This window comes from Archocentrus centrarchus, chromosome 15 (genome assembly GCF_007364275.1).
Source record: "Archocentrus centrarchus isolate MPI-CPG fArcCen1 chromosome 15, fArcCen1, whole genome shotgun sequence".
NCBI classification, from domain to species: Eukaryota; Metazoa; Chordata; class Actinopteri; order Cichliformes; family Cichlidae; genus Archocentrus; species Archocentrus centrarchus.
In genome coordinates, this window is record NC_044360.1 from 1,408,194 (window position 1) to 1,422,603 (window position 14,410).

At 43.8% G+C, this 14,410-nt stretch overlaps 1 protein-coding gene across 7 annotated transcripts in view; it reads left to right on the forward strand.

Moving 5' to 3' along the window:
- The first annotated feature begins 1,766 nt into the window (after positions 1–1,766).
- Positions 1,767–14,410, forward strand: part of bmpr1aa (bone morphogenetic protein receptor, type IAa) — a 50,548-nt gene continuing 37,904 nt past the window's right edge. For 5 of the 7 annotated variants that reach the window (XM_030748395.1, XM_030748393.1, XM_030748391.1 and 2 more), the window contains exon 1: positions 1,767–1,984. The gene's annotated coding sequence lies outside the window, so the exon portion shown is untranslated. Of the gene's footprint in view, positions 1,985–2,310; positions 2,508–6,612; positions 6,807–14,410 lie in introns of those variants that run through there. The other 2 variants (XM_030748394.1, XM_030748392.1) reach the window with 2 other exon arrangements.

Below are 14,410 nucleotides of genomic sequence, written 5' to 3' on the forward strand. Positions count from 1 at the left end.
TATTACAAAACAGTTAAAATCACAGTTTCTGATTTTTGCCCCAAACAAAGTCTGGATTTGTATTTGTAGCTGCAGCTTTGAGGATTTTTGCACCAAAATGAAATAAAGTGAGAATATGAATCATTTCTGAGAGAAGAAGAGAAGCATTCATTTTTGACATTCATGAACTTCCTCTTTCATTTCTTTTTCCAAATAATATCATCAGTTTTTTGGAACTCTGACCTAAGAACTGTTTTGACACGACTGTCACACCCAAACATCACCATCACCATCACCATCATCATCACCATCACCATCACCATCATCATCACCATCACCATCACTATCACCATCATCATCACCATCATCATCATCACCATCATCATCATCAGCCACAATAACAAGAAGCACTCAAAGGTGATGACATTTGGATGCAAACTGTGATGTGATATTTAGAGTCCCCACACACCAACATCATCACAGACCATGCAAACAAAACCAGCTCCATACAGGATTATTATCACTTTGACCTTCAGATCAATCTGTTGACCTTGAAGGAGAGGTCAGAGGTCAAATGTGACCTGATATTTAAATCTTTTTAAGGTACTTTCTATATGCTGACAATACACACCTCACTGGTCAGAATCATGGTTTCTGAGTTTAAGGCTTTTTGTCCATTTTCCACCAATAAATCATGAAGTTGACCTTTGTGACCTCTGTGGGTCACGTGAGCCAGATTTTAGCGGATTGTAACATGACCTCTGAGCTACAAAGATTTATCAGATTCATTCAAAACTTTTCCAGCTGCCGCGTTTACAGTCAGAAAGACCTGAATATGACCTGATGGTGATGTCCTGTTAGCAGCCACCAGAGGGAGCTAGGATCTTCTCCTGCTTGCATTTCAAAATAAAAGCCTGCAGGTCTTTGAGCAGCAGAGATTGGACTCAAAGAGGAGCGAATAAAGGAAGAGGTCTCACTCTGCTGCTGTCTGGAGACCAAAAACAGCTCCTAGAATAAATCGCTGACTTTCTAAGCGGTTATTAGAATAATTTATAGACTTACTTCACTTTTTTAACCACCAACATTATTGTTGAGACAGCATTAAAGCTCAGACATGATGCTGATGATTGACTCTTTCAGCTCATAAACATCAATTTTAACTCTTAGAACTAACAAGAAGCCAGATTATATTTTAATATCGGATGAAACAACATTTTTAATTAATCTAATTTTTTTTTAATTTTTAAATGAGTATTTGCATCACAGTAACACAAATACTTCATACAGTGATCCTGGGAGTGGCGGTAATGCTGTAAGAAGCATCTATCCTGATCCTGAGCTCCTGGAAAACCTGGATTAGATCTGTGGGCAGGAATGGCCTTCATAACTCAGCAAAGATCATTAATGATTATTTAAAATCTGAATAAAATGACCAGAATGAGCCTTTAGTTTTTATCATCAGTGACTCCTGTGGCCTCCTCAAAATACCCCCAATAAAAACCAGCAGCAGTTATTTATTATCAGGATGACACTTTAAAGAGGAAAATATTAAAATAAATAAATAAATAAAGCGAGGTGGAATAGAAAAAAGGGAGGAAAATAGAAACAGGTAAAAGCTGCACACCTGAGCCGTTCAAAGCCTCCGGATTTAATGTCGCATTTTTTTAAATGCCACTGAAAGGTAAAACAGCGCGGGCGCAGTTTCCACACCACTTGTTCCGACAGGAAGTTCGGCCGGTGTTTGCCCTGCATGGTGAGTCATCGCGAGGGCGAGAGACGATCTTCGGCTGGTGTTGGAGTTTGTGATCCGCGGCTGTGGAGAGCCGCAGAGCGCAGCGCAGCGCACGTAGCGACGGACGCGACCACAAGCCTGGAAATTACACCTCTGTGCGGGATAACGGAGCGAGGCAGGACCGAGGCTGGAGCGGGAGCGGACTTTCAGGATGAAATAAGGCGGAAAAAGGAGTGGAATAGCCGGGGCAGAGATTAAAGAAACGGAAGAAAGGTGAGCGAAACAGCCCCAAACTTCACCCGGAGCTGCGGGTCTGAGAGCCGTCTATTTGCTGGGCGCACGCATTCCCTGAGGATTTTTTTTAGTTTCACTGCTTTAAGTGTGTTTGCCTTTGTGTGTGTTTAAAATCATTTTAATGTGTCTTGTTGTGGAAGAAAGCTTAAGGAATGAGTATTAAATTCGCTTGGTGAGCAGATTTTATTCCTGTGCCAGGAGATAGACGCATCCCCGTCCTAACTGCTGTCGTGGAAAAAAAAGTTTGCTTCAGTTTTGCTGCCGCAGAAATTTGGCTCGTTTGGGGCTAAAAAGTGTCGGATTATCGCCATAAACCCTCCGGAGCTTCGTCAAAGCGCCGGGAACGACGTTTTTGGGGGTGTAGGAGCGATTTCAGGGGCTTTTGGTGAAGTTTTTTGCGGGAGAAGACGTTTGCAGCTCTGTTAGCCGCATTCCTGTTAGCGCCGCTAACTCCGCGTTAGCCCCGAGCGGCTCCAGGTGCTCAAATACGAGGGAAACGCAGGTAAACACGCAGGTTTTAAACGCTTTTTAAAGGCCTGTAAAAAGCTTTTAACAGCTCTTTTCGTTACTGGGTGTTATTGTTTTTAACCTGGTTAGCATCGTGGGCTAACTGCGCCTGGCTTCAGCCGTGTTTGTGTCCACTTACCTGCCTTAAACTTTGATTTTTGTCCCACCTGAGCAGGCAGGTAAGGGACAACGGTGAGCTTTGCGTTTCCGTGCTGAGTTTGTGCATTTTAAAGTATTTTAAATTGTTGTTAGCGGCTGTTTGGCAGCTTTTCTCTGTTCTGTTTATTCCGCCATGTTTCTGTTTGCGTTAATTTCTCTGCAGCTCATAATCGATACGATCACTGCTTCGATAACAGACTGATCGATTAAGGATCGATGCTTTTATTTCTTTGCAGTGTTTCTGAACAGCCGGATGTCTGTGTCCACACTGGGACATGAGCGGGTTTCTGAATCGCCTCCTGTAGCTCCTTAAAGTCTTGAAGGACTTAACATTAAAAATATGACCTTTGTGTCTTTTAAACTTGCTTAAAAATTGAAGGACGTGGTGAGAAGGATTTTCAAGAGTCTGTTTATCAGACATTGTAATTTTTAAATCAGAGAAACTGGTCCTGGAGTCTCGGAGCTGGTGTCCACCAGCAGGAGGATAGACTCCCCGGAGAGGCAGCTGAGCACCTTTCATAGGATTGCATTCACACCGGCACATCCACCCCTTCCTGCATGACCTCGGATCTATCAGCACGTCTCTCTGCTTTCTCAGACTAACTGATCTGTGTCTGTGTAAACAAAGGGACGATTTTCCACTTAAAATGCAAAAAACTGTGATTTTCCTTCAGGCCGGCACCACAGTTTCATTCCTGCTTACGACAAGTTTCTGAACATCATGATTTATTATTTTAAATATGATTAAAAACTGCTCGGTTTGGGTTATTCTGTGGACCCTCGAGGGCTCAGTGTGGAGAAATAATGTAAGAGAGTGATAAGAAAGAAGAAGATGATTTAACTCCAAAATAACAACATCAATAATAGTTTGCATTACACGGTTTTACATTTAGAACATGTTAAAATAACCGGTAATGGGTTTTGGCTGTGGAGGCAGAGGGGGTCCAGATGTGCTGCTTGCCACGTGTGGGCGAACAGTTGAGCAGGAGTGGGTGATGATGGCCTCAAAATTATGTCACAATATTTCAACAAAATCTGCGATATATCATTGAGGCAGCAGCATTTATATGTGTAAGTAAATAAAGGGCATTTTTCCATCCTACTTTTGTGAGGATGGACTATTGCAGCATTATAGCATGTTATAGTAATAACAGTGACTCAGCATTACATCTGATGACATGGTATAAATCAAATGCAAGCACAAAAGTAGCCCAGGTACTTTACCTTTGAAGTAGAAGGAAAAAAACTGCTTAATAATAACTATCATAACTTGTCAGGCACAATATTGTCACAGGATCAAACTGAAAAATGTTTCCTGCCTGGATGTCGTCTGTTGGGTCGAATGTTTTAACAGCTGCTTAAAGTCGTGTGTTTCCACGATGTCACCAGCAGCTCGTATCCTCCTTTGCAGCCGGGTTGTGCTCGGTGGTGTTTCTTGTATATTTTGGGCAGCACTGTGCTTTGTTGCAGGATGTTGAGGCACTGAGTCATCAGGCTGACGCTGCTCTCGCCCTCAGACATGCCGGGTTTGTTGCACACACCTGGGAGCGTAATGCATGGTGTTGCTATAGCAATGATATCAGGCGATGTAAAAATTTCTCCCTGTATTCTCACAGGCGATCTACAAAGATCGTCCCACATTTTCCTGTGATTGATTTCTGATGCGGGGATAATAACACAGATATCATTTTCACTCTAAACTGCCAGCAGATAGGCTGACTGCTGAAGCCTCGTACGGGCCTCAGATAAACATGTTTGACCCACATCGCTTTAGAAAGGTGTCTTTTAATGCCCGCTGTGACGAGGAGGAAAACCTGTCTGACTGCTCGTGTGGGCACCTGACTGCTGGCATTTATCTGCCTCCTGCATGTGGGTCATTAAAAGGTCTTCAGTGACAATCAAGACAAAAATGTTGCTGTAGATGTTAACCTCTGGGTTTTATTTTTAAGAGCATCTAAAGTCTCATAAGACTGTTTACTGCTTGTTTGGGTCTTTCTAACACCTTTAAGGGCGTCTCAGCAGGGTGCCTGCTTATTGATCTTGTATCAAATTTGTGTGTTAAATTCTGTTTATTTGTTTTGTACTTGTTTTCAGACTGTTTAACGCTGCGGGCTAACAAACAAAAGTGTGCCTGTCAGTGCAGCAGTACGAACCTCAGACAGTAAACAGTGGAAACCACACATCAAAATGCTGCTTCAGATTCCTTTTGTCTGCCAGCAGCTTCACAAACTCTGCTGTTCAGAAAGCTCTGATTTCTGTTTAAATCGCTGCAGTGTGTGGATCCTGCTCGGTGTCCCCGTCACAGAGGAGCATTTAGGCTGCGCGCTGATCTGACAGCCTCTACCTTTGCAGGCCTCTTCCTCCTCCCTGTTAGGGAGCAGAGGCACACGGCAGGGCGGAGAGGGGGTGTTAGAAATTAAAATCTAGTATTATCCGTACGCCAGACAGCTGTACATTCCTCAGCCAAGCCCAGATCGCTGTAACCGAAATAACACTCTGACAGCAGGCGAGCGAGCTAGGCCACAACAAGAGAAACGCAGAGAGGAGGTGCTGTTTCTGAAAGAGACGAGACCGACCGTCCTCATGTCCTCGCTGGGTTCAGACCCGCTGAATCTTTATTTTTCAGTCACATTTACAATTTTAAACTGAAAGAAACTGAAGAAGAACATCTGAAAACCCGTTCAGCTTCCTTAAACATCCCCAGGGATGCATGATTTCTCCTTCTATTCAGCAATTATCTCATCTATTCTTATAAAATGACACCAGTTCTCTGTACTGGGACCAGACTGGTCTCCAGTTAATGCTGGTGGCGTCTGAGGAGGGAGCGCCGAGTTGTTTTTGGAAAAACTAAATGCTGTGATCGCGACCGTGCAGCCACAGACTCGGTTTTCTTCGCCCATTCAGGATTTTGTAATTTATTAAAAACATTTGAGTGAGTCTCCATGGACAGGAGAGCCACTCAGGTCTGTGCCATCAGGCGGCAAGCGTGAGGGTCTGTGCAGACATTTATTTCCCCAGTTTTTGTGACCGTGCAGATTCGTACGCACCAACTGTGCACGCACCCAGGCGGCGGACTTCAGAGACGTGTAACAGGAACGACTGCTCAGCTGTCGGGTCTCCAGCTGTGTCTGCAACGGAGGATAATCAAGGGTTAAACCTCTGCATAGTGTCATATTGTTCAGGCATTAATTATTACACAGAAACTTCATCCACAGCAGATTTTATTACAGTTTAATCAGTGCATCTTTTTAACGATTAATCCAGTAATCAGTACTGTTAGTTGGACGAGGCTGTGGGAGTTTTTCTGTAGTTTGACAGTAGAGACAGAGTGGTTAATTGATAAATGGAGTATATAATCAGGGGGTTAATGGATGATGAATATGATCGTCATCCGCAGACTGTAAGTCTTTCTGGAGGCGTCTCCAGATTATTTTTCCCACATTTGTGCACGCAGCCTCTGTGTGTGACCACAGTGTGAGTCGCTGCACCCTCAGTTGAGGTGAATCACATTCAGACTGTAGCTGTGATTGTGGCTGCAGACACGTGCTGCGTAATGTGGTTTTTATGGGTAAAACTCCCCAGTTCAGACTTCACCGAGGCAGTCTGTGTGACACGAAGAAGCAAAGCACAGAAAAATCATCATCCCTGTGCACCGACCTTACTCACTGACACAGAGACAGGAGGGAGATTGTTGTTGTGCTGGGAGCCAGAGTTTGAACTGTGACAAAAACAAGATGAAACTGACATTTTCAGTTAAGCTCTCATAGAGTCTCTCCATCAACAGAAACATTTCTGAGGCTTTTTAACATCTGCTAAACAGCCCTTTGACAGCTTCATCATTTTACTTTTTGGGGAGACGGGTACTAGAATATGTTTGCATGCTTTAATGTTTAAAAATCACACCTTACATAATTTTTTTTTTTTTTGCTCCTGTTTCTTAGAAAGTTGGCGGTGATTACGTAGCGCAGGTGATCTGTACCGGCATTACCGCTAGCACGAAGCTCCGGCCTTTCTGATTGGTCATTTTACAATTGTGTGGATAAAGCTGGAAGAACAGAACTTCCAGGACTCCGACGTCAGCGGGAATTTTATCAGACGACTGCTCTGCTGCAAAAGTGCAACGTGAAGCGGGCTGGTAAGCGCTGGTTTAGTCTTGATGGGCGACGTTTGCATCACTGTTTCAGGCCCGTGCAGTCATCCGACCACGAAAACAGAGTAATATGTAAATGAAGACAGTTTTATTAAAATCTAGAGTAGTCCCCCAGGCGGTTCAGCCCTCGCTGCACAGAAACAGCAGATGATGAATCAGATTATCTGTAGTGTTCTGAATGTGAAGCAGCCGCTGCCCCCTGGGTACTACGATGACCCGGGCAGTGCTGGGGGGCATCTCCAGTCTGCGTGAGAGTCGAGGTCGCTGCTGGAAATCTGAGAGCTTCTATTTAAGTTCTGCTCGTTGGAGTGCTCTGCGACACGTTCAGGGAGCGTCCGATTTGCTGTTTTCCTTTTCAGTTTGTCATTTTGACGCCCGTGGTTTTCCTTTGGTTTTGGGGGCGGTGCCAAAAATTTCTCTCAAAATAACCTTAAACTGCATCTTAAAAACTTAAATGGACAAACGCTGCAGGTTACAGGTCTGACCTTTATTTGAAGGCAGTTTTTGGTAACGCAGCAGGCAGAAATGAGAGCTAAAAGTAGTTTTATGGTCATGTTGTCTCCTTTTCTGGCCCAGTTCTGTTATTAAAAGCTGGTTGACAAACTCGCTGAGCTCCTTTTTCCATCTGGTTCTGTTTCTCCTCACTGCTTCTTCTTCTTCTGCTTCTTCGCTGTGCTTCGTCTCAGTTTTCCCTCTCCTGGGAGACTTTCTACCCTTAGAGGCTGAGCTCGGGAATCTCTCCCTTTTCCTCTGCTCTGTTTCCATCTCTCCTTTTCCTGCTCCTTCCCTCCCTCCATCCTTTTCTCAGAGTGGGTTTCCAGTCTTGCAGGCTGAGGATCAGATTACTCGCGGAGTCTCGGAGGCTCTGGCGAGGTGGCATTGGAAGAGGAGGAGGAGGGATGAAGGTAGGAAGGAGGGAAGGAGATCAGGTTTCACATCTCCAGCGTTCTCCTCTGTCTGCCTCGCCTCCCTCCTCCTTCTCCTCCCCCCGGCAGCCTGGAGACAGAGTGGCTGAGCCAGGGAGGAAAACATGCAATCCACCCTCCCCCTCCCCCTCCCCCATACATCCAGCCTCTCTGCAGATAAATAAAGGCAGTAAATGGGAGCTGAGCACACAGAGGAACAATTCTTCACCTCCGTCCCCGCAGAGAGGTTTTATATCCTCCTCCTGAGTGTTTTTCCTTCTCCTGGATTTGTGGCAAAGGTGACTCGAGTTTTTCCTGGGAATCTTAAACCTGAGCTCAGGAAAATGCAGACGGGTCTTTGCAGTTTGTGCATTTGTAGCACCAGAGGTGGTAGATAACGGTTAATCAGTTTGTAGCTTGTTTGTGTTGGATTTTTTTTTTTCTTGCTGTTTTTGGTGCACCTGGGCCGGCGTCCGAGCTTTAACAGCGAACCAGGAAAAACTCTGAGCAGGAAGGGACCCAAACCTACGACCTGTTCTCTCCGAACGTGTGATCGTTGATCAAAGATACGAGAGAAGAGGCGGTCTCAGTGATGATGGGCAGAATCAACAGTGTTTAGACACAATGTTATAAATATTATGTAACCACACAGTTTCATGGCAGTTTATGAAACACTCGCCACCTTTGATCTATTGATTCATGTTTCTAAACACACATTTTACAGTATTTTTGTGTCTGATTCATGTCCACATACCGTTCTCTCAAATCCGTCTAAATACGTTACTAATAAAGAATTCGTGGTTGGTTAAAAACTCCTGGGTCAGCTTCAGGAAAACATCGTGGTCTGGGTTCATGAGTTCCCTTAAAGCGTTGTTTTCTTGGTTGATATGGTGACGCCTCCTCGCTTTCTTCATGCTTCTGACGTGAAATATTCGTCCTGTCGAAGTACTTATAGATTCCTCCTTGCTGGCGTGATAGGATGCGATGGTTTGTGTCCACGAACTCGAAATTGTGGATTGCTTCTTATGTGAGACTGGGCTGTACCCAACACGGTGACCCAAACTGTGGGCTGAGGACCCCTGCTAGGCCGTGCACGCACTGAGGAGGGCTGGGAGAAGTCATTTATAATAATACTTTTTTATTTACCTTAAATAAACCGGAATATATCATCCTAAAAGTTGCATCCTGGGTTAAGGATCCCAGAGGTCGAATCAAACTAAGGTTTTTGGTTTAATTATGGAAGTTTTTACAGGGTAATTTTGGGATTGGTTCTAATATCAAATTGATTTTTCTCATACATTTATCTTGAGACCTAAAGGACTTTTTGACTTTAATGGAAAATGTTCATGAAACATTTACATTTGAAGACAAAAGCAAATAAATGAAACAAAACCAAAAGTTACTTATTCACTGATATTCTTCCTTTTCTGACATGTTTTTGATCCTGAACTCGTCTCATATCTGTAACGCTGGGAAAAAAAACTTCATCTGGAAAACAAAGTTGCTGATGGGGAATCAGGTCCAACAAGTCATCAGAAGATCAGAATGAATGGATGAAAACCCAAAGCCTCAGGGTCAGCTTGTGTGTTGATCAGAGAATATTATTAAACCTCAGCAGTCTGAAGTTTGGGAATGGCTGATCTGATGTAATCAATATCTCTGCTGGACCAATGATAAACTTTAGCTTACAAACACGGAGCTTCCTGCACAGCATGGTAGATGCCTGCTGTTTATTCACTTCACCGGTGAACAGGCAGGTGAACTGGTAGTGTCTGTCAGGCCCTTTTTTTGAGCTAATCCTTCAGTTTTTAACGTTATTCCCGCTCAGATTAACTTCTCCAGTAAAATGTGCTGCAGTGATTCCCAAACTTTGTGTTTTCATTGATCCATTTTGATTTTCAGACAGTGAGCTTGTTGAGGTTGATTCTCCATCAATAACTTTAACTACTCCGTCTGACACCCACTGCTCCATTTATAGTTAATGAGGGGTATTAACGAGCTACGAGACAAGTTCAGGATCATAACTGGGTCAGAGAATAAAGAACGTTTTTAAGAAATAATTTTGTCTGTGAAGGTGTGAAACTACAGGACCCGATCTTCCCAAATCTGGAAGTTTGGAAGCCTTCAGCTTGCTTAATCATTTTGCATTTTGACTTTAAACTTTGGAAAATAATGCAAAGTGCTCCGTATGAATTCCCAAACTCCAAAATGATGAATGCAAATAACTTAATTTACTGACTGAGCTGAAGGTCGAAACATCCTCCATGCTCCGACCTCCTCCTTCCTCCAGCGGCTCCAACAGACCTTTAATGGTATTGATCTCTGCTTTAAATACACACAACCCATCCCAGTAAATAATTCAGCAGAAAGATCCCGCTGGCTCGGGGGTCGAATAGGAGGAGACATCCCTTCGTCCTGATGGATGGATGTGCTCTGTTTCACATCAAACCACCTCTTTTAAATGTGATTATTTGTGCGGTCATGTGACGACAATGAACAGGACCGAATTCCTCGAGAGTTCAAAAATCTGAAGGGTTCACCGCACCACAGCAGAGGAACCACATTACAAAACAAGGCTCTGCAGTGTTTTCAGCATATTTAGTGTCACCAGCCGGCTCCAGCCCTGTTTGTCTCCTGCAGCTCACTTTGGTCTCATTGTTGATGTGAAGAATAAAAACAGTGAAGAACACTTTGGATAGATGGATGGATGGAAATATGCTGGATACATGGAACAAAACTACCCGGACAGATGGAATGAAATCCACTGGAGAGGTAAAAATATAAAACAGAATAACATTAAGTGGCTCAATAGAAGAGAAAAGGCTGAAAAATGTCTGTTTCTCTGAACTCTGAACTAAAACTGTTGTTTTGGAGCATCTGCTGACCAAAACAAACGTTTCCAAGATTATTTCTCTGCATTTTGACGATTTAGGTTATTTGTGTGCAGTCTGACTTCCACACTAAAGAAATCCATTTTATAACCACAGCTTACTACTTTAAATATGGCTTAATTGTCTCAGTTGTTTTAGGAGAAGGTTTAAGTTAGAGTTGTCCCGTTTAGGAAATGTGGCCTGTGAGGAGAAATCTGCAGGCTGGTAAAAATGGAGCGTTCGTGTCGTTTAAAGGAAGTCTGAGCTGGTCTAACTTTTTAGGAAGGAGGAACTGAAATCTTTTACCTTCAGGCGTCTGCTTGAGTTCCTCCTTCATTCTTGAGGCAGATTTGCTTTTTCTTTCTCAGTAATCCTCGTGGCTGATAGGTGCAGTGATGATGTCCCCTGACCTCTGACTCCTCCCCTCCCTGACCTCTTAAGTCTCAGACAGCTTGTTAACAGAGCTGTCTCTTCCTCACCTTGATCATAGTGTGTGACTTGCTTCAGAGTATGAAAGACCGTCTTTACTCACCTGATCGGTCAGAACTGTTTCAGGGTGCTGGTGCTGGTGGTGTTGGGGGACTGATGGATGATTTTACTGGTTTCTCATTTGTTAAGTATGTTTCTTCCGGTCTTCATGCTGTGTGAAGTAATCTGCATGAATGTAAGCTGTATTGTTCTGGACACAGCTCATCCCTGCACAGTGAATAAAGATCCGAACAGTCGGGCACCCTAAATGTGCCAATGAAAGCTGGCAGGTAACCCAGACGTGATCGTTTTTGTGTGTGAGGTGAAATGAGTGCAGATTACAGCGTCATGACCAATCAGTAATCGAATCCAAGGATTTTTTTTTTCTCATAAATTTGACTTTTTTCCTCATCTTTTGTCCATGTGAGCTTTAATCCAGTCTTCAGTTACAGCCCTGTTCTGAATGGTTCTTTTGCCAGTTTTTAAGTGCTGAAAATCAGCAGATTTAATCTTTACGGGCCTTAGAAGTTTGAAAATCTGACAGCTAAACTATGTAAACTGTGAGAAGTGAGCTGTGAAAGCAGGAGAGGTTATGGTCCTATTCTGTCTGAACCGGCTCTTTTCAGACTCGCTGTTTTTTTCAGCCTGATGCTGCAGCCATGAGGAAACGTGTGCCGCTGAGTTTTCCCACTCAGCCGAGCTCCTGTGAATGCAGCGCTGCACCCTCCCTCCTCCTTTCTGGTCTTTAATTTCAATTAGCTCAGACTGCTGGTTCATTTTGATGGCATTAGCTTCTCCTCCCAGCCTCCACGCTCGTCCCTTTGCTTCTGTTGGCTTTGTGAAAGCTGCCAGCTTTAACTGCAGCGATCAGAAATCTGAACGCTTCGCTTCCACTTCCTGCCAGCAGCGTCCAGCCTGCCGTGCATGCTGAAGACACCGGCTCTGCCTGCTGTTGTGGAAAATGTAGGTGAGCTGTCCTGTTGGTGATGAAGGGAGGAAGTAAACAGCTAATTTTGAGGACATGGACACACCTGTCGTTGCTGCAGGTGAGGTGAGGCTTCTTAACAGCTTAAAACATCATTGAAAACAGATTGAGGCCAAACCCACTTATAAGTAAAATATGTCATAGATTTAAGATTTAAATTCCATTTTTTTTCCTGTGGCTCTGTTAGAGTAGCTTTGGATTATTCACGCTCTAAAAAAACATCCTTGTTTATAACACAAAGCCCTCAGTTCATCCTCTGACTGGAACAACTGTTCTTAGCTCCTCCCCCTTTAAGGCAGATTTCTACTCATTGGTTGCCCCTCATAAACACAGCGTGAAAGTTCTGAATACAACAGAATCACAAATTGTGACGAAGACTTCGGGCTGCTCAGTTATGGCAAAAATCTTTATTGCATTTGTAGTTATTGTAGGAAAAACCAGCTGATTCTGTGGCGTCAGGTGTGAGGTGCTGATTCAGTTTTATGTTTACATTTTCTAATTAGAGACTGTATCCCATACACGGCTGCAGAAACAGTTTTTGAATAACTTAATTTACTGTGAAAAATAAAATAATTTTGATTCTGGAGGTGCTCCACATGCAGCACCGTTACAGAGCTGATGGTTTTATTAACAACAACAGGCGGCGAGTTGTTGTTGTCACTGCAGAGGAGTTCTCGAGAGCTTGAAAAAAGCTGGGAGCTGGAGTTCTTTAGGGTTGTGAAGATGTTTCACCTCATCCAAGAGGCTTCTTCAGTGCTGTGTACTCAGAGATGGAGTCTCAGGTACTTAATCCCTACAGGGGGGTTGTCCCCTTTGGAGGTGGTCCCGAGGAGCTCTGTATTTCAAAAACTAGTATTTCCTATAGTACTTGCACTGATTTAAATGAAGTAATGGCACAGTAGCAGCATTATATTTGTAGTATTTCACATACATGGCTGAATGTAGAGCTGCAGCTTCTCATTCGGGGTGGATCCTCACACATTTTGTTTTAAGTTTGCGGTCATTAAAAAAACAGCGACGTCGTGCTCAGCAGCCCACAGCAGTTTGGGAATCACACACGGCGTCCCCTGAGGTGATGCAGGCATACAGCAGTACAGTGAGACTTCAGTGGTGTTTAATGCTGGACTTTGTTTTCTTTTCCCATCGCAGACAGACGGCCTTCTGAGCTGCAGACTCCCGGCTCGTTCTGCCATGTGCTCCTTTATGTGCCGTCACAGCTTGCGTGCTTCTTCCAGTCTGCTTTTACACGAGGACGACTGTTTCACTGCTTTCCTCTCAGACTGTGGTTTCACACCATCATCTCACACGTCACTCAAACTCAGGAATTTACGTGTAAACATCAGCTTCCTCAGAGCAGTTTAACCCTTTAAAATAATCTTAATGAGAGCGGTTAAGTAGAGGGGCTCTGATTAAATTAAACATGCAGCTTCAGCAGGGCTGCAAGGATTCCTCGAGTAACTTGAATAGTTTGATTATAAAAAATCCTCGAAGCAAATTTGTTGCTTCGATGCTTCGTTTAAACTCTGCAGCGCTCAGGTGTCTCTGTGCGTTTCACCCACATTAGCAGCATTACAGTTCTCCGTCTTCTTCTTCTTCCTCCTTCTTCTTCGTGCGGGTTTGCGGTTGACCAAACCAGCTTAGAGCTGCATTACTGCCACCTACTGGAATGTTTTTCCGCCTCCACCGCTCTCTGCGTGTTTGTGTGTTGTGATCGCTGTGCTGAGAATTTCAGCAGTTATTTTTTTCTCTACTTCATCTCCCAGAACGGATCGCTATAACCACAGTTTGTAAGCAAGCACCGCCATTAGCACTAGCGATCGTTCGGTACCAGAAGGACCCCTTCCCCGTCAAAATATTTTTTTATACTTTAATCCCTGATTAGTGACTAAATATAGACCTTTAGTAGAAACGTATTTAGGAGGATGCTTGTGAATCCAAAGCATTACAACACGACACTCTTGCAGCCCCCAGTTTTTCAACATAAACACTGATAACACAACAGCAACAGCAGCTGATTTACGTGCAGTCTGTCTGCACGAGCGCAAAGAGGCGGAGCCGTTATACAGACGGTGAGCTCAGGTGGAGTGAAAGTAAACGTTTTTCTAGCGTCCAAAACAGCAGCGCTGTTTTCTGTAAGCACCATTAAACCTTTACTGGGAAACAGCTGGAGGTCCTTCATCAACCACCTGATCAGCAGGTGAAGAAAAGAGAACTTTGTAGCTGCTCCATCCACCCTGTTTGTTTCACACAGGGAAAAACTGCAATATGGAAGTTAAAATATGCAGATGAACTGTTAATGTGAAAAAAGGGTTTCTTATCCAATTACTTGAGTAATCAATGGAATAATCGATAGAATACTCG